This window comes from Antechinus flavipes, chromosome 5 (genome assembly GCF_016432865.1).
Source record: "Antechinus flavipes isolate AdamAnt ecotype Samford, QLD, Australia chromosome 5, AdamAnt_v2, whole genome shotgun sequence".
Classification (NCBI taxonomy): Eukaryota; Metazoa; Chordata; class Mammalia; order Dasyuromorphia; family Dasyuridae; genus Antechinus; species Antechinus flavipes.
Window position 1 is genome coordinate 41942734 of NC_067402.1, and position 20215 is coordinate 41962948.

General features: G+C 38.7%; 1 protein-coding gene across 2 annotated transcripts in view; it reads left to right on the forward strand.

Annotated features, from left to right (window-relative positions):
- The first annotated feature begins 13560 nt into the window (after positions 1-13560).
- The window catches only part of CTNNB1 (catenin beta 1), a 35431-nt gene continuing 28776 nt past the window's right edge, over positions 13561-20215 (forward strand). The window contains exon 1 of one of the 2 annotated variants that reach the window (XM_051963650.1): positions 13561-13697. The gene's annotated coding sequence lies outside the window, so the exon portion shown is untranslated. The remainder of the gene's footprint in view (positions 13698-20215) is intronic. The other variant, XM_051963649.1, reaches the window with a different exon arrangement.

The window sequence follows — 20215 nt, forward strand, 5'->3', positions numbered from 1 at the left end:
AAGCTTTTTGAGGAAAAGCTATAGGACAGGAATAGACTGAGGGAGTGTTTCTTGACACATATTGGCTGTGTGACTCTGGGCAAATCATTTAACTCCTAAGGCTCTAGGCAACTCGTATAAATTGAAGAGTTGCTGATTTGAATTGATAGAATTTCTTCTATTAGGAGCTTCCTACACAGATAAAAATCACAGGTCTGCACTTCTATACCCTATAAAAATGAGCCATTGTAGTTACAAAGGGCACTTCTGAAAGGGCCAGGTGAGGAGCAGGTAAGATTGCAGTGGGCCTGGGGAAAAGCAGAATTAACTTGAATAGGAATAAACATTGAGGAAGAGATTTTAAGGGCAGCTTGAATCTATGGAAATATTAGAATTGTTGGAGTTGCTCGATGGAGTTTTCCAGTACTTAATAAATTATCTGTCCAAAAGAGTTTAAATTACAAAAATTGATTGGCAAGTGATAGGCCAACCAATCTGCAAATAGGCAGATTAGTATAGATTAAAATGTGCTTTCTATTTTGAAAAAAAAAAGTGAAACTAATGAAAAAAAAAAACCTCATCAGTTTTAATGAGTTCTAATGAAGTGAGTTAAAAACAAGTAAGAAAATTTAAAGTATGGATTAATAGTTTTAATACAAACTAATAAAAAAACCTTATTGAACTAAAGAAAAGTAAAACTTTCATGAAATTAGTTGTTTAAATTGTTTTTTTAAAATACCCTTTTTTGTGTTTTTTTAAACCCTGGATGTAATTTCCACAGCTTTAGGGAAGTCATTAACTGACAGTGGACTGGCCCTACATGGGAGTCTCACCATACATTCCTGCTATCATTTGAAAGAAAAGAGACATGACAGCTTATCCTTTTGTCTGGATCTTGCCCAAATTGATTTGGCAGGAGAGCGTCAGGTTTATTTTTCTAAAGGATTTGCTAATGGTCAACAAATAGAATGTACCTATTCCATTTAAAAGAGAGAAATGTAAAGCTCTGCATTTAAGTTTTGAAAAAAATCAATTAATTGCACTTGTCAAGTATTGAAGAAGCCTGGCTTTAAAGCAGTTTGTTTGACAAAGACTCAGATATTCCTGTTGACCAAAACCCTGATAATGGAACAATGCCAAATGGAACGTGGCTGCTAAAAAAAAAATAAAAATAATCTAGTTCCATTGTTCTCTGCAATGGTCAGGTATACTTGGAATGCTGTGCTCAATTTAAGACATTATATTTTAAGAATGTATCTAGAAGAAAGCATTCAGGATAGTGATAGTTTTAGAAGCTGTCTTGAATTAAGAATGGTTGAAAGACTTGCAGATATTTAACTCAGAATACTAAAAGGACGCCTTTAGTAGACTGCGAGAGCTCACTGTGGTTCTGAGGTACCAGCAGTGGATGTGAAGTCACAGCAAATGATTTCAGATGCTGACTCTAACATTTATCTGTGCTGGGTCAGCCTTAGATAAATACTTAACTGTTCTGGGTATTGTTTGTTGTTTTTTTTTTTTAATTTGAAAACTGAGGGAGCTATACTAACACACATATTATGTATGCACAAATAAAAATGTATGTGTGTACATAATATATATTTATATATAATATATGTAATATATACATATATTATACACACACACATATATATATACACACACACACGTATGCACACATATATCCTCTCCCTTTGTGTCTGTCTCTGTCTCTTTCCCCATTGAATTCCTTTCCAAGTCCAATTCCTCTAGTCTGATAGGTCTTAAAACATTTGAAAGGCTGCCATATGAAAGAAGATGTTATATAGTGCACCAGAAGATAGACCAATGGGTAGAAATGACAGAGACGCAAATTTAGCTTCTTTATGTAATATGGCTGTCTCAATGTGGTTCATAGGGAGGTAAGAATAGACATCTATACCATCTCCTCTCCCACCCCCCAATAATTTTCCAAAAAAGACTTTAATTTCCTGCCGGAGTGGAAGAAGGAAGGTAAAAGGCTGGTCACTTTGCTATCCTGAGAGGGGAGAAGAGAAGGAGAAGGAGGGAGAGGAGGAGGAGGAGGAGAAGGAGGAGGAGGGGAGAGAGACAGAGAGAGAGAGAGAGAGAGAGAGAGAGAGAGAGAGAGAGAGAGAGAGAGAGTAGAATTAAAGCTAACTGTTGTCTTAAATATTATTATTCTAGGGGAAGTAATTGTCAGATTCAAGCTAAACTCCTGATTGTTATAGCTTAATAGAAAAGGAGGGGACAGCCTGCATTTTTGATTTCCTTCACAGGCTAATTATACACTATTTCAAAGTCCTATTCTTTTTGTACAGCAAAATAACTGTTTGGACATGTATACTTATTTTGTATTTAATTTATACTTTAACATATTTAACATGTATTGGTCAACCTGCCATCTGGGGAAGGGGGTGGAGGGAAGGAGGGGAAAAATTAGAACAAAAGGTTTAGCAATTGTCAATGCTGTAAAATTATCCATGCATATAACTTGTAAATAAAAAGCTATAATTAAAAAAAAAAGGAGGGGACAGCTAAGCTTTATATCTAAGGTTTGCCCCTTTCCCATCCAAATGCCAGTAACTCAATGAATATACATAGCAAATAATAAAAACAAACAAATGAAAACAATCTCATTTATCTAACTCAATAGCAAAACACATATATTAAAGAAAATATACAGATGAGAAAACATATTAGACAATACAGAATGAAGGAGTTCTCATATTAAGAGTAAGACATTTCAGTTCAACCAAGAGAGAGAATTCTCTCTAGATCTCACCCAAGTGGAGATTCCCAGAAATCTCAAGACTAGTAAACTGGAGATGAGAATGTGATAGACTGCCAGCTCCTCTCATGTTGATTTTTCCCCAGAATCTTTCTCTCCCTTCAGTAACCCAAAGAGAGTTTGGAATGACTATATTTTTGTCTCAAAGCTGGAAGATAGTAGAACCCAAGATCCCTTTTCTTTCTCATTACCACCAACTCTGACTCATTCAGATTGATTGAACAATTATTCTCCACCAATATGGAAAAAGTCCCATGCAATTGGCCCTTTGAGTTAAGGATTACATTAATATAGGAAAAAAAATCCTAACAATGACAACTGTCCAAAAAAGAATACTACATCTGGAATCAGAAAAGACTTCAGTTTGAATCCTACTTTTAACAGCAGTAATTGGGTGACCCTAGATAATTAATTTCTCCAAGCTACATTTTTCTCATTCATAAAATGGGGTAATACCATCTCTATTTACTTCACTGTGTCATTTTGAGGAACAAATGAGACAATGTGTGTATCTCAGAATCTCAAGGATTAGAAGGGATCTCAGAGACCTAACTTATACGTGAAAATAGTCACCTACAATATATGTGGCAAGAGATTATCCAGCCTCTTCTTAACAACTTCCAAAGAGGGAAAACCCACTATGTCCATTTCACTTTGGGGTAGTTCCAATGCTTAGGAAGTTTTCCATTACATCAATGTTTTGTAAACTTTAAAGTTCGATGCAAATGTTAACAGTCTTTATAATTTATTGAAATAATGAAAATCTTGCTCCCCTCCAATCATAGGGACACCATGTAGTACAATGGGAAAAGCTCTTGATTTGAAGTCAGCGCATCTTGATTCCAATCCAGTCTCTGATGCTTACTACCTCTGCAACCTCAGATGAATCATTTCACCTGTCTCCTCACCTTTAAAAGGAGGAGGTTGGACTAGATGACCTTTTGTGTGTCTTCCAGTTATAGCCACAATCTTATGATGTTTTATGAAGTATCTTTCTGGCCCTCAGTCTCCTCATCTATGAAATGAAGGGATTGGACTAGATGATGTCTTAGGTCCTTCTGGAGATCAAATCTATAACCCTTTGTGTTCATGAAGAGATGGTTCAGCTGTTTAAGAAGGGATTCTTGCTTTTGATAGAATGTTGGACTATCTGGCCTCTCAGATCCTTTCCAACACTAAGATTCTATGATCTAGCTGATTCTTAACACATAAGTATATATAGCTGTTACATTAAAGCTGAATTACAATTTTAGACATTTCTACTTCATTGTAAGTTTTATGAGCCTTTTTTGACTTTATATTTTCCTTATACAAAACCTGTGATAACTTTTCTTAATTTATAGCTATAGGGAAATAAAAAATAAATACTCATTTTTATTAGGGGCTGTGAACATCCTGAAATCTATTTGTCCTTTTTATCCACTATCTATCTATCATCTCTCTCATCTATCATTTCTCTGTTTTGACATAGATTTTTACATACATGAATCACATACATTTGTAATCCATGTGTGTTCATACACATATCTATATTTTATGTGGATACACACACATGAAAAGATGTCAGATCCATTGTTTGTATTTATTGTTTTGGATAGTTTTGGTGTAAAATTTGCTGGGGAAGAAGGAAAATATTTTGAACAGCAATGACTTTGCAACTCCACAAATGAAAGTATGTTTTCTTTTCCCCTTCGAATTCCTCTTGCTCATGAACTCATATGTTTTTAGTGAGTTGAGGGATAATCTTTCATTTGTATGGGACAGCATAATCAACTGTCATGAAAATTACTGAGAAATCTCAAAGGAGTTGTAGGTAGTGGGAGATGTGTAAATTATATAGTTGTCAACTTTTTCCTTTTTTATCAGAGTGTACTGTATTTCAGCAGAAAGCAATGTGATCTTTCTTTATTTCATCCTTTTAAAAAAAAATTCCAGTTCCCTCGTTATAAATTTTAGAATATAAGCAGGCTTGAAAATGGGTTGTGAGGAGAAAGCATCAACATAAACAAAAGGAAGATGGAGTAGCATTCTTGTCAGTCAAGCAGTGAGAACTTGGCACAAATCTACATAGCATCTATATGTGGAAGCACTGGCTTACGTAGAAGTCTTTCTCATTAACTTAAAGAGTATTTAAGAAATAAAAAAAAATCCCTTTAAAGGATACACACACACACACACACATATATATATATTATATGTACACAGACACACATATTTAAATTTGTTTTCCTTTTACTTTGTGGCACAATTATGGCATGGGGCATACTGACCATTCTCCTCTAGAACTAGAATTGCTGGGAATTCAGAGTGAAAGGTTAAGGAAATCAGTATCATATGCTAGAAATGTCCTGGCTTTGGTTTGAAGATTTCTTTCCTGTTCACCTCAGTAAAGTTTGAAAAAACCTTGAAAAATAGAATGGTCAATGATGGATTTCATAATTTTCAGTCACACTTTGGAAAACCAACAACAACCAGTCAAACTCAACTGTAGCTCATGGAACTGTAATGAAAACAAATGTCATTTTTCCCTTGGTAGTATCAAGAATGTTCACTGGGGAAAATTGTGAGAATATACTCTAAATTTGGGAGTCTTTCCTTCAGAAGCATAGGGGAAAACTGGTAATGTTTTTCCTTTAAAAATAGGCTCAAAATTATTTTTGCAAAGTGATGTAAAATGGAAAATGGACAGTTGCTTCTAGGCACTCTGGATCCTTCCTTCAATTTCCTGCCCTTGTTATCTTGCTGCAGTGTGTTCCTGGCATCCACTCGCAAGGTAACCATCGACCACTTTTCCATAAACAGTAGCATTTGTCAGCAGGTGAGAATAAAATTTTCTTTCACCTCAAGAAAGATGGCTAAACTGTAAATATATCTTTTTTCTCCTTCTGCCATAAGATGAATAACTGATCCTGAAATCTATGAATTCATATCGTGACTGCTTAGCATTGCTGTTGTTTTTTACCCTTTAGCTAGATACATGAATACTTAAGAGCATCTAATTTTTTTTAATCAAGAGAGCTCTTCTAAAACAATAGGCTAGTTCCTTTGAAATAACTGTTACATGTGAATTTTCCAGTTAGGACATCTCATAAAGCCTCCATGTTAAAAAAAAAAATCTACACATTTCTAATATGGATGTACAACCTTGATTCCATACATATCTCTAATGACTAAACCATTCTTTTTCTGTGTCTGTGTGGAAGAGGGGAATGGAGGTAGAGGTAGGGAAGGGGGGATGCTTTTTGGACAATAGACATGTAGAATATTGACAATAACAGGACATCTTGTTCTGTATTTTGTTTTAGCATGTGGGGGGAATAATAATTGCATTCAGACTTTAAATGGCTTGGGTTATGCAGTTCAGAGCACAAGCACCTGCAGCAAATTAATTTGTTGTAGCACATTAATTATCTCATAGCTTCTATTTAGGCTGCAGCTGTTGCTATTATGTTAATAATATTTTTTATCACCACTGTATACAACAGGTTATGGCAATAATAGAAATATCTCTTGGTTGGAGGGGGTTCCTCCCTTGTTTTCAATTTTTCAGTCTGAGTAGAAAAAACTGAAATTTAGTCAAACAAGTCCCGAAGTGCCTTCTAATTTTCCTTTTTTAAAACTGATTTGTAAGAGAATGGGCAACTGAAATTAGAAAAGAATAAGCCCACATAAAGATGGCGCGTGCAGAATTTGTGAAAGCGAAAAAGAAGAAGAAGAAGAAGAAAAAGAAGCACACGAAACACCGCAGTGCTGGGGTGGTGAGTGTTCGGATGGGGGCGGGGAAAATGCTGCAGTTTTCATGAAATAATAAGGTGGAAAAAAAAGGCATACAAAGAGTAGGTTTTTCATTGTTTGTAAAATATAAACACAGATGAATTCTGTCTTTGGTTTGTTCATGCTTTTCACTCTGCACAGCAGGGATGTTCTTAAGAAGTTGCCCTCTGCGAAATTTCACTAAATGGGAACCGTGGACCCTGCATGATGTGATTATAATCACACCAGCCACCCCTTTTACATAATTTTTTGTTTAAGATCCAGTAAGACTCCTTGTTTTTAAAATATAGAGACAAATAGCCATATAGATATGTGTATATGATGATTAGACTATGTGGTTTTTGTGTCCCTACAGTCAAGTGTGAGCTGAGACTAAAACCAGTGATATCTCATCTACAAATCTCAATGGACTCAAAAAACAATATGAAAATTTTTAGCTGACAAGAACATGTCTGCTGCCTGCAGTCACTGCAATAGCTCACCATGTTGCCTACTAACCGAAAGATCAAAAATTATCGATTTCATGGCGCTGCGTGCTCGGGATAGAAAGGCTACTTTAAAATTTGCATTGTTTAAGAAATGAATTAAAAGAAAAGGATCATGTTTTTGGAACACTTTGGAATCTAAAAATGGCTTGATGTTTTAATCTTATCAATGATTTACTATAATTCTATTATTTTTGGCAGCTGGAGTCCAGAAATGATTTTTTTCGATGAATTTAGGATTTTGCCGCAGTATACATCTGCAGTCCCAGAATCCTCCGGTAAGATAATCCTTCTTGCGATGGGGAAACGCCTTTAACCTTTTCGTGAATGAAAAATCTGCAACCATTTTGAAATAAAAAGGGGGCCAGAATCATGATTTCTAAGGGATGGGATGATATTTATGTTGCACTTTAGAAATACTCGAAGAACTTCACCATTTTGTGTTTTGTGTATCTGAGATGATGTGTCCATTGCTCATCCTCCACTTTCAATGGTGGTCATAAATATTTACTCGTTGGGTCTGACTAGGACTGTTGTTTCAGTCTGCTGAAGTACTAGAGGCATGAAGCAGCGAAAGGTGCTGTTTTCTTTGTATGATTAGCGAGCTGCCATTGCTAGTGCCGCCATTACTGCAACCCCAGTTACCATCACCACCACTAGGATTCTATCTCGCTACACTGAAGACCAAACACAAGTTTTCACAGAAACTCTACACTGAATTTGTCCCGTGGATTCTTAGATTATTCTGTGTGTAAGTGTAGTCAATGGTCTAGTTTGATAAAGGGCATTTACAACTACTTAGTCTGCTCAGCTGGAAATAAATCAAAAGATTAAACTGAGCCTTGAGATGATGTATTGCAAATCAAAAGTCGCAATCCATACATAGCCCACTTGGTGATATGTTCAATGAAAAGCTTATCCTGATGGTTGCCTAATGTTTTCAGGTTTGCCATAAAGGACAAGGGCACGTTCAACAAGCAAATGTGGCCTTCTATTCCAGGCAGGCTCAAGTGTTTATTGGCAAAGCCAGTATATGGTCTTTGCTTTGGTTTGACTCTTGGTAACCCTCTTCCTTTATATATTAAGAACTGAGTGCTTCCCGAATATGAAACAAGGGGACTTCTGCAGTTGAAGACACAAGGGGAGAGAAAGAGAGCAACAGACAGACAGACAGACAGACAGAGAAAGAGAGAGAGAGGTCACGCCTTGGTTGTTGTTACTATTGATTTCTGATTCGATAATTCTTTCACCTGTAAGTCTGACTACTGAAATGTGCAGTAACTTAAGGTATTACAATGTGACAAAAAAAGATTTTTTTTTTTAAAATACAGAAAGGATATTTACTTCTATGGGATTTAACTAAGCTCAAAATGGGCCTTTTGCTCATAATGTTGGCTGAATTAATGTTTATTTCTTTTATTTACAAAACAATCTGGTTATTCATTTGCCTACTAGTGATTAAAAGACACATGTGTTAGTAACAGAAAGCTTTACACTCATGTTCCACTATAACTACTAGATAAGCTAATAATCAGATATTACGATGAGTAATGCCTCCATGGTGAAATCAGCTGGAGACATTTTTGGTTTCTATAAACACACCCTGAAATTCAAAACTTAATGGCTGCTGAAGATTCACAAATTGAATTAATTTCTGTCAGACATATGGGCATCGTTCTAGAACAGAAAACTGAGTAAAAATGAGAGTCATATATATTTCTGAAACAAATGTCCACAGCCAATAACAATAATATTTAATATCACTTATTTGACTGACTAATCTTATATTTCGACCCCTAATCTTCTCTCTAACATGATAAAAGTATCTATCTTCTTTGCACATACTATTCATCTCGTATTTTCAAGGAAGTAATTGGAACCGCTACTGTCAAATCCAGCTAGCTTGTTTTACTGTGATCATGAACAATGGTTCTTTCATAATTGGAGTTTGATTGAGATAAATAATCACTTACTTTGTCACTGCAATGTTTCTGATTTATATTAACAATCAGTATTTATTTATGCTCAAGAATTGAAGAGCATATTCCTGCAGCTGGATTAAAATACATAAATTGCAGAAGCAGACCATCCATTTGTGTACCTCTTTGGAGAACAAAGTGTAAATGTGTGGGTTTTTTAGCTTTTAAATGGCAATAAAAGAAAGCCATCTCTTTCAATATAATAGCTTGATGCACTTAGAAATGATAACATGTGAATGGCACGATGTCTTTAAAAAATCACTTGGTATTTATTTAGTAATTTTTAAAATGTGTATGATTCAAACAAATTATTCCTTACATGTATATTTAGCCTGGGATATAGGATCAAAGATTTGAGAAAAGGATATCTGATTTGTCTTAAATTGTCAGGAACTTTGCTGCTTAAAAAATTATAGAAGGTGCTATATTTAATTTTGCTCCATTGGAACTATGACCAATTAAGTTTACTTCAACCTATATGATTCAAGCTTATCTTTTCTTTGGCAAGTGTGATGTTATAAGAAAAATCTATAAAACTCTCCGCAAAGTCACACATAGAAACAAGGAGAATATTATTGTAGACAAGGAAATTAAAGTCATTATCTGACTATCATCTTTGGAGTTAGACTTTCTCCATTGCAGAAACATATATATGTTTGTCTAAATGATATTTGACATTCAAAGAGAGAGAGAGAGAGAGAGAGAATGTAACAATTGTCCTTAGTGCAGTCACAAAATAGATTTGTATAAAAAACAAATCAGATCTGAAATACTCTGAAACTACAAAAACTATATCATGAATTAATCCCGAGAAAGTGAACAACTAGATTTCCAGGGTACTACCTATGTGCAAAGGCCCATTGTTTGTGAGTGCATTAATTATAGCTTTGCATTCTATATTGCTAAGATAACTTTTGTTGCTTGTTTTTGCATTCTCTTCTTTGTGTTTTAGATAGGGAAAAAAAGCTCAAGACAAAAGATTATGAAAAGTCATTCTATCATATGATCCAGTTTTGACAAATACATTGTTAGATTACTAATGGATCTCCATTTTTTCCCTTGGAAATGCCCCTAATTTCAGCCTGTCAAAACAAATTAAAGAAGATAGGTCTTTTTTTTTTTTTTTTTTTTTTTTTTTGGTGTGTGTGTGTGTGTGTGTGTGTGTGTGTGGTGTGTGTGTGTGTGTGTGTGTGTGTGTATGGATTAGATTTTGTTTGAAAATAAGTAGAGATTGCATATTAGAAGAGAGGATATTTATAAACTACACACTTGAACTTCTTAGACAAAAAGTATTACAAAAATGTATACATACACACACCCACATCCCTAAACTTACAAATAAAGCCATAGACGTGATAATGAACTTCTCATCACAGTTGAACTAAAGTTAAAAAAAAAAAAATGAAATTTATAGAATGATTATCAAGGAAGCAAATGTAATTCATAAATTAGTCCATGATCCTAAATTACGCTTCAATAGTAGGCATGCAATAAAGACATATTGAATTTAGACTTCTTGATTACTTAAACAATAATTCATACTTCTATAATAAGAATAAAAAGCTGTTATTTTAAAGGAGTGCCTCACCAAGTTATACATATCTAGAAATAAGAATACTTGTCCTCTCCAATCTGGGTTCCAGAGGCTGAAAGATGAAATAGTTTTACCTTTCTTAAGATAAGAAATATTGTATTGGGAAAAGAATATTGTATTGTATTCTATATTATATGTCAGACATGATGCCCAATGGGTTTATTGAACTTGGGTTTGACTTAAAAGTTTTTTTTGTTATTGTTGTTAAAAAGAGAGGTTTGGGGGATGGTTTTGGAAAATAACAATGTTATAGGAAAAAAAATCACCAATAAACCATTAAAAAAAAGAATATCTTATAGAATTGCTTCAGGATGAAGGGAAGTCTACAGGATTTTCCCAAGAAAATCATAATTTTTTCAGAGAATAATATATCTATCTATCCATTCAAATACAGACACATATAATTTCATCATTTATATATAATAATTATTACATATGTGTATACACCTATACAGATATGTAATAGTCACATTAAATTGTGTTTGAATAATCACTTGATAATAGATCAATATGAGCATCCCAAATGACACTTCAGACCAATAAAAAAAAAAAAATTCTTTGGCGTTTGAATGATCTATTTTGGCTGTCAACACAGATACATTTCCCTAAAGGCGAAATGTATGCTTGACTTTGTGCTGTGATCAAATCACACCTGAAGGACCCAAATAGAGAAGCCAGTTGTCCCTGAAAAAATCTTAGCAACGTTTTGAGAGACTAGTGCCCACCTGGCTCGGCCAAGCGGGGAGAGGGGATGAGGCCCCAGCCCTTCTTTGTCCGGGTATTCAGCTCCGGCCTTCCGAGTCCCACGGGAGGGAAGGAGGAACCCAACTTCTCTGCAACCACCTTCCGCGTTGCAGCAGCTCCCGGGCAGGTAGATGCCGCCTTCCTCAGCCCTGCCTGGCCTGCACCGGAGGCTGGCTGAGGTACGTGCGCACACGGGACACAATGCTGGCTCAGGACGTAGGGTACGAATTCGGCCTGGGCACCCCTTTCTTAGCCTCCTTGGAGCCCGAAGCGCTGCCCTCGGATGCTCCATCCTCTGGTGCACCGAGTTAGGATTCAGTAGCAGAGGAAGCGGGCTTGCAAGGCCGGCCCGGCGACTGTGGAGCCAGGGCAGGAAAGACGTCGGGGGTCGAGTTGGAATCACGTACTCCGCTCTATGCAACCTGGCTCTCTCGGCCGTACGCGAGCGGACGCAGCCGGGGCATGGACCCCATCCTGGCAAACCTGGCTCCCTTAGGCACGGCCGGGGCTGAAGCAGGCAGGATGCGGGTCGGAACCTGGAGACAGCCCTCGCATCCCGCTGGAGCTTAGGACAAAGTCTCTCGGCTAAGCTACCCAAGCACATTTTTGGTTGTTTTGTTTTGGTTTTGTTTTTTCCATCTGGCAGCCCGGCGGGTGGGGCAGGGTAGTGGAAAGTGCACTTTTAGGAAGATTAGATTCTGCCCGAGCTAGAAAAAGAAAAGAGTCGCCGGTGGGACTTGAGAGATGGGGTGGGAACGCAAGAGAAAAGTGAAGGGTGCCGAGAGAGAGAGAGAGAGAGAGAGAGAGAGAGAGAGAGAGAGAGAGAGAGAGAGAGAGAGAGAGAGAGAGAGAGAGACTTAAAAGGAGACTAAGATAGCAATAAAGGACGGAAGAAAAAAAAGAAAGCTTAAAAAGAGGAATAAAAGAAGTTTTTAAGGAAAGGAAGACAAAAAGAAAAAAAGAAAGTTTAAAAGAAGAGCAATAAAGAACGGGATAAAGTTTAAAAGGAGAGAAAGAGGAATAAAGGAAGAGAAGAAGGAAAAGCTAATCGAGACAGGAAGACAAGAATACAGGAAAAGAAATAGGGAGGAAGGAAGGAGTGTCCGGGGGCCCCCAGGGTAGCTCCAGGAGTGCAGAAGGGATGCAGTCGGGGCCCCCGGGTCACCTCTCTGGCTCCCCAATCTCCCGTCCTTCCTGCGCTCGGGCTGCTAAAGTTCTCAGAACAGCTCCCGGGGGGGAGACGCTAGCGGGGACCCCCAAGGGGTGCCCGGGGCTGAAGTCCGGCTTTCCCCTAGCGCCCCTGGGTTGTTCGGGAAGAGGCGCGGGGGTGCGGAGCGCACTGCACTCGGACGCCCGGTGCACCCTTGGTGTCCGGGGCTAAAATAGTAGTTTCCCTCCCCGGAACCCCGGGAACGCTAAGTCCCCGCGGGCCTCGCGGGGCCCAAGGCTCCCGCGCCCGAGAGCTGGAAGGCCCGAGACTGGCGGGCGTATTTATTTATTTCTTCTGAAAGTTAGACCTTGCACGGAGAAGGGGGCGGGCCAGGGCCAAGAAGACCGGACGAGGGGGAGGGGAGGGTAGCTGGAGAGGGTATTGGGTTTCTATTGTGTGCTGGGGTCCGCGCGAGTTGGGGGGGGCAGGGACGAGGAGGAAGAAGACGGGGGTGGGGGGGGCCGCAGTCACGCCACCGCTGCCCCTTTAAGGCCGCCCTCCCTCCGCTCCCTCTCTCCCTCCGCTCCCTCTCTCCCTCCTCCCAGGAACTAGGCTTGGGCTCCCACCTCCAGAAGAAGAGGCTCCGGGCCTCATCACACCCCCCGCCCCTTCCCCAGATCATTGCACCCCCACGCTGTGGGCAGCGCGGAACTGGGGTCGCGGCCTCCGCCATCCCCTCCCGACGTCGCCCGAGGCTGGGGGTGTAGGCTAGCGTCGAGGAGGTCGTCCGGCCCCGCGGGCGTGCTCGGCGAGAGCGGCTTTGGGCCGCCTCCCGGCTGGCTCCGCCGCGGCAGGGCGTGGGGACTATTTTCCCCTCTCTGGTCCCCGCCCCTCCCCCTCCTCGCGCCCTCCCCCGCGCGCTGGAACGCTCCGCGCGGCGCCGGCGGCTGCTGCGGCTCGGCGGCAGGATACAGCGGCTCCTGCGCGCCGTATAAGAGCTCCTTGTGCGGCGCCATTTTAAGCCTCTCGGTCCGTGGCAGGAGGAGGATCCCGCGGAAGGCAGCTGGCGGAGGCGGAAGGCGGAGGGCGCTGGCGCTGCTCTCGGCATAGTCGAGCGAGCTGAGCGGAGCGGAGCGCGGCGTAGTAGCGGCCAGAGCCCGGCGGCGAGAGGAGCCCGGCGGCGGGCGGCGGCCGTTCCCCTGAGGTGCTTGGACGCTCGCTCGCTCTCCGGAGCGAAACTTCCTCGGAGGCGCGAGCCCCGAGTGGGAGGGAGGGCGGGGTGGGGTGGCCGGCGGGCCCGGCCCGGCCCGGCCCGGCTCGGGAGGCTGTGGCGGGCCCGGCCCCAGCGAGGGACACAGGAATGGGGCCGCGGCCGGCCGGGAGGGCCCGCCGGGAGCCGGGGGGAGGGGGAGCCTCGGGGCCGGCTTGGGGGCGCTCAGCCTCCCCTCGCTGCTGGGCCGGGTTGGGGCTTGCAGGAGGCGCGCCCCGGGGCGGGGGAAAGGGCTAGTGCTTCTCGAGGAGGGAGTAGGGACTTGTGGAGGAGAGGGGCACAGTCTGGGGAGTGCCTGAGGTTTCTAGGGGAAAGGGGTGCGCCACAGGGGGTTAGGGGCTTGGGGAGAGAGGGGCACACCATGGGGGGGGAGTAGGGGCTTCTAGAGAAGGGGACGCACCAGGGAAGGCAGGGGCTTCTAGAGGAGGGGGATGCTCCATGGTGGGGGGGGCAGGGGTTTCGGGAGGAGGGGGCGCACCAAGGCAGGGGGTGCCCTGATGTCTGTGAGAAGTGGAAGAGAAGGGGATCTAAGTAGAGGGTCGTGCGGGAAGCACTTTGTGGAGAGAGGAATGCAGCCGTGCGCGGTGTGGAAGTAGGGGTTCCGCTCTTGGAGGAAAAAAAGCTCCCTAGTTTTGAGAGCCGGGTACTTTTCAGTCTAGCTTTGGGGGTTCTTTTTTGCTGGCAGCCCGTGGGGAAGGGAGACAGCCTCTATCTAATTCTCTTGGTTAGGTTAGGGTTGGGTTGCGAGTCGTTGTCAATTTCGGGTCTATGTCCTTTACAGGACCGAGGAGAAAATTTAATTTAATTTAATTTTTTAAAGAATAAAGATCTTCAGTTTGTCGTCTTTAAATGCTTTTGGGGATTTGAGCAGCACTCCTACCGGAGATGCTTTCTCTGCTGCATCTGGCACTGGAACACGAAAACCAAGCAACTTTTAATCTGAGCCAAACTCAGAAACAGCCGAGATTTATTTAGGGTTTGCTTACTTGGGGACTACCCGACTGGTTTAAATCTATTAGAATCTGATCTCTACCTATTAGGGATCGTGACTGTATTTTGTTTCCGAACTGATTTAGGGAATTCTTTTATGTCGTTGGAGTAACTACTAAACTTTTAGAGCTTTTTGTGTTGAGTTGATTTTTTTCCCGCTATTAAAATGACTTAGTGAAACTTGATATAAAGCAACTTCTTTGAATGTTTTGTCTTGGGTAGAGACTGTTTCGAAAGGGATTTGGGAAGGAAGTTCCCACCACAGTCTAAGTATCAACTCTCTACTTAACATTTTTCTCCAGCTTGAAACGCTTTGCATTTCTCTGTAATGGTTTCCTTCGTTTTCTTCTCTCTTGAAATGTGCATTGTTCCCTACTTTGTATTTTACAGACATCTGTCTCCCCCTCCCCCAAAGTATGTGAGTGGTGCATGGAGTGAGAGGCTCGCTGCTGGTATGCGGAGGTCGGCAAAAGGAAATCTAGGAGTGGTTTTAGTGAAATGAGAGCTTTGTAGACCAGACATAAACTTGGGTACTCGAGGGTTTCTTTGAGACAGCTTTCAGTCAATAGCAACGAGTTTTCAAATTTAATGTAGTGAAGTTATCTTTAATATGTATGTTTACGATTTGAAATATCTCTTAGTTACCCGGTTTCAGTCACAGTTTTTGGTAAGGTTTGATGTCTTCCAGGTGTTTTCAGTTCTTTGCTTCATCTTTCCTTGAAAAAGCTCATTGTATATCTTATGAAGGCAGCTACGCAATGGTGCAGTCTGCTATTTGCTCAAATTAAAGAATTAATTACATTTGTACTTGAATTAAACTTAATTTTTACTTTAGAATGAGAAATCTGTTGATAAATTATTTTAAGGCAAAAATCACCATCTAAAGGTTTAGTGACTGTTGTGTCTATTCCAATTTCTTTGTGACTCCATAAATTAGACTAGGGTTTCTTAATTTTTGTATATATCATGGATCCCTTTGGCTGTTTGAAACTTATGTATCCTCCTTTCAGAGTGTTTTAAAACGTAATATGCAAGGTTATCTAAGAAAGTAATTATTGAAATACATAATCAGAATACTATCAAAAAAAGTTTACACTCTACTTTAAGATAATCCCTGCATTAGACCATTTATTTCTAAAGTGATTGATTTGTGCCCATATTTGGAACTTTTAGTGTCTATAATATATACAGTGTTGCAGAATAAAGCTGTTAGAATGGCCTTATTTTGAAGGGCTTGTAAAAGTTTAAAGATAAATGTATTTTGTGAAATTTAAATTTAGAAGCAAGTTAAATCTGAAGGTTTTGAGAAGTAAATTTAAGATTTGAAGTCCTCATAAAAGGCCCAGTCTAAAAACTACCTAAAGGATAGACCAGTCATTTTGATAGTTTATAGAGAACAACTACTCAGATTCTTAATGAAGTTACTTAAGAAATTAATAAGAGTTTAACAAAGCAGTTATTGCTATTTGGCAGCCTACAATATATAGATAAATGTACAAAGTTGATTTTATTTTTAAAATTTTGATTTCCTGTAAGAAATCTTGAAAGATTACAACCCCTTTTATATAATCTATTTTCAAAATAATCTTGTCTTTTTCTGATGGCTTGACACCTAAAAATTAAACATCTTGCCTTTCCTATTTGATGCCCTCTGTGTCATAGTGAGGTATTGGTAGGCCTTAAATGTAAGCCAACACCATGAATTTTTTAAGGTTTACATAGTAATTCCTCTTCTTCATTTTCTTGGTTTTTATGCTTGGAAATGCTTCCAGTTGTGCAGACTGCCAACACACTGACTTTCAGGACTTAATCCCACAAACATTAAACTTGTATTATGTATAAAACGTGCATAATATAGGATATGAAAGACAATGTCCTTGTCTTCCAGGAGCTTATATTGGGCTATGGGCCTAGGAAAAATATATCTTTAACTATTTAAGAAATTTGAAGCTCAGAGAGATGTGTGAGGTTGGTGTGTCAGATCCCCAATTGAAACCAGGTTTCTCCTCACTTAAAGTTGAAGACATTTTTACTATTTGGAGGCTTCTTCTCTGTATCTTGATTCCCTTTTGTCTCTTTCCCTTTCCCAATATTTTTGATGTGATAGTTCTCTTCCTTCTAAACCTTTTTGTTAAAACAAGTTCATAATGTTTTTCATTTGGGTATTATTCTCCTTAGACTAAGTTCCTTAAGAGCACTGTTTGTTGTATTTGGTTTTGTTTCTCCTCTGCTATCTGCCATGTAGGGCACATAATTTTTGATGAATGAATATTTTCTTGAAATCATGAGAATCCAGCTATTACTGCCAAAACAACTATTAACTGATGTTAGTAAAAGTAATAATAAAAGGTAGCAGGGAGGAATAAAGGGACCTCTTCTAACCTCCATGTCCCTGCCTTGCTACCCTTTGGTGATTTAAGGTGACTTAGGAAGCTGGAAGATAGGTTAAACGTTGGGAGCAGAAGACTAAAGAGATCAAATGTGTAAGAGTTTGAGAATTTTAAGAATGGCCATTATACAGTTGGCACAGAGCAGTGAATTTGATAAATTCTACAAATTGGACAGCCTAATGAATTTTAGAATAGGTATGGGTACTTATGCCATTTTTAGAGATATAAATGTGTTAGTATAATGGAAAATTTTCAGGAATATTGAAATCCAATTTTAAAAAAAAATATCTTATTCCATCAGTATATTTTAGAAATGATAACTTGTTGATAGTGTTCAATAAATAAGTGAAATGAAATTTGTGCTTTGTGTATTTGACTAGAGAAAAGACTCGGTTTTCTAGTCATAAGCCAACAGAACCCGATTAAACTGCTTCCTGAATTTATATTAAATATAAACTTAAATACAAAAATGGTGTTTTGTTGGAAGACAAGAATTGGCTTTATCAAGTTTAAGTAATTTTCTATAATAATAGTAAAATGCTACTATAGCTAATAAAAATTGTCACTTGTAACAAATTATAATTGTATTATAGAAGTCAAATGGCCCCTAATAAAATACTAATCACCTGTCTTTATAGCAGACAACTGTAACACATTTTAAAATTCAGTTGTATTTAACATGGTGGTTTTTCTGAAACTTCTTGGCTGCTTCTATCTTGTAGGTGCAAATATGGGCAAAGTAACTAGTTATGAAGTACTTGCTTAAAAAACTTTCTAATCTTTTGTATTTCCCTCAATAGGAGGGGATAAGTTTTTAAATTATTCAGTGTTTGAATTATGAGAATAATTTAATTGAACTGGAATACATTGATTTAGTACTTTGTTTTGAACAAAGATTTTTCTTAGACCAGATCTGCAGAAGTGATTTTAATGCTTTGCCCCCACCCTCTTGACAGAAGAACTTTATGAAATTGAGAACAGGCATAATAGTTGTCACTATATTTAGGAATATAAATGTTCTATTTCAAAGGAAATTTTTTTGTTGTTGCTTAGCAGGCTAGGCTGCATTAGAGTTTGTGTAGTCTTGGGAGACTTAATACCATTTCATCTGTCATCATTGTTTGACTTTTTTATCCTCTTCCTTTAAGAAGGGGGGGAAATGTTGGGGAGATTTAATTTTATTAGGATCATAGTTTCTTGGAGCAATATAAATTTCAGTGTCAGATCCTTTAAGCATATTGCCGTAATTTATTTCAGGTAGGCTAATTTTATATGTTGGAATTTTTAAGGCTCTATATGAGGGATCATTTCCCCTGCTCTCATTCAGGTTGCTGTAAAAGTTGAGAGTATTCTGTTTATTGGTCAATGTGGGTGCCCTCCAGTGGCCAGACTAATACCTATTTCTAAGAAGGTAGGTATTTGAGTAATCTGGTTTGTCTTGAACCTTTTGTATCATTGAGGTCCTTTCAACAAACTAAATTGAAATCTCTAAAAGCTACTCACTTAAAATCTGACATTTGACATTTTAATTTGTATTCTGTGGCAGGAGCTAATACTTTGCTTTAGACCAAAATATTAGTACCATGAAACACTTTTTTACAATATTTAGTGTGTTCTGAGTTCACGATAGCTGAGGTATTAAGACTCATTTAGACATCATCGATATTGCTTCTCTAGAATCAGAAAAAGATCTAATTAAGTAAGAATGAGGAAGTTTTTACCCAGATTATTCAATAGAAGAATAGATTACTTTAATACTCTAAATGCATTAGTTTTGGAAAGAAAATAAAGTAAAATGCTCAAATGAATCACATATTTAATGCTAAAATAGCCAAAAGCTAATATGTCGGTTTATACAAAATCAGTTGCATATTATGCTACCCAACACAAGTATAAACATAAAAAAGCTCAGGTAAAATTGTTTGCCTAAAAAAATTACAATGCATGTTAAGAAGAAAGATAACCAAGCTAGTCAAGACACTTAAGAAAAAACTATAACACCACATACAGTTCCTATTACTAAGGGAAGTGATACTATGTGCTTGTTTTATTTTGACTATAAAATCAAATTTTTATGTTTCTCTAGTTTCCTGTGTCAGATCTCATGCAATTTTTATTAAACATTTTATTTTTGTAAATTATAAACAAAAAAGAATTTTTAGCTAGTAACATTAAAGATTAAATCTGCTTTTTTGTATTAGAAATGTACAAAATTTTCTCATTATCAACTAAGGTAACAGCAAAGTCTAAATTTATGGCAAGCATTTTAATTTTAAGCTATGCCTTTGTACAGACTCATTGAAAATAATTTTTGAGATATGTACTACCAGTGTTTCTCATAGTAAATTTTACCCCTCTTGACTTTTTTATTGGAGTAGTATACTTATGAAAACAGTGAGGTGGAATCTGGTCACATGTTTCTAATGAATAGGTAGTTTGAAAACTGCTTGAGCATTTAGGGATAGGCATTGCTTCTAAATAAATTGCTTTCCTCACAATGACTTTGTATTGTTTCCATTCAACAAATGGAAAAACAAACCAGGAAGGGAAGTGATATGGCCAAGATTTGTTACTACACAGTGGGGATTGAAATTCAAGTTTTCAGATTCTAAATTCTGTTCCACTAAATTTAATATTAAGTGCCTACTTTATGCTAGGGATATTCCAACAGTGCAATAGTCTCTACCTTTAAGAAGTTTATAAATTCTTACAAAGAATACTATCCTGAGTTACTAGAGCCCAGAATTGAATATTTAATAGACATAAAACCTGTTCTCTCTTTAACATCTTTTTAAGCCTTTTGTTGCTGTTCAGTTGCTTTCAGTCATGTCCAACTCTTCATGACCCTATTCAGGATTTTGGAGATACTGGCAAAGATTGAAGTGGTTTGCCATTTCCTTCTTCAGTTCATTTTTCAAATGGATAAACTGAGGCAAACAGTTAAGTGACTTGCCCAATATCTGCACAGTTACTTCATATCTGGGCCCAGATTTAAAACTCAGGAAGGTTTTGGCATTCTATCCACTGTTGTTTTATATCATCAGTTCTCAGTGTGATCCAGAGACTGCTCCT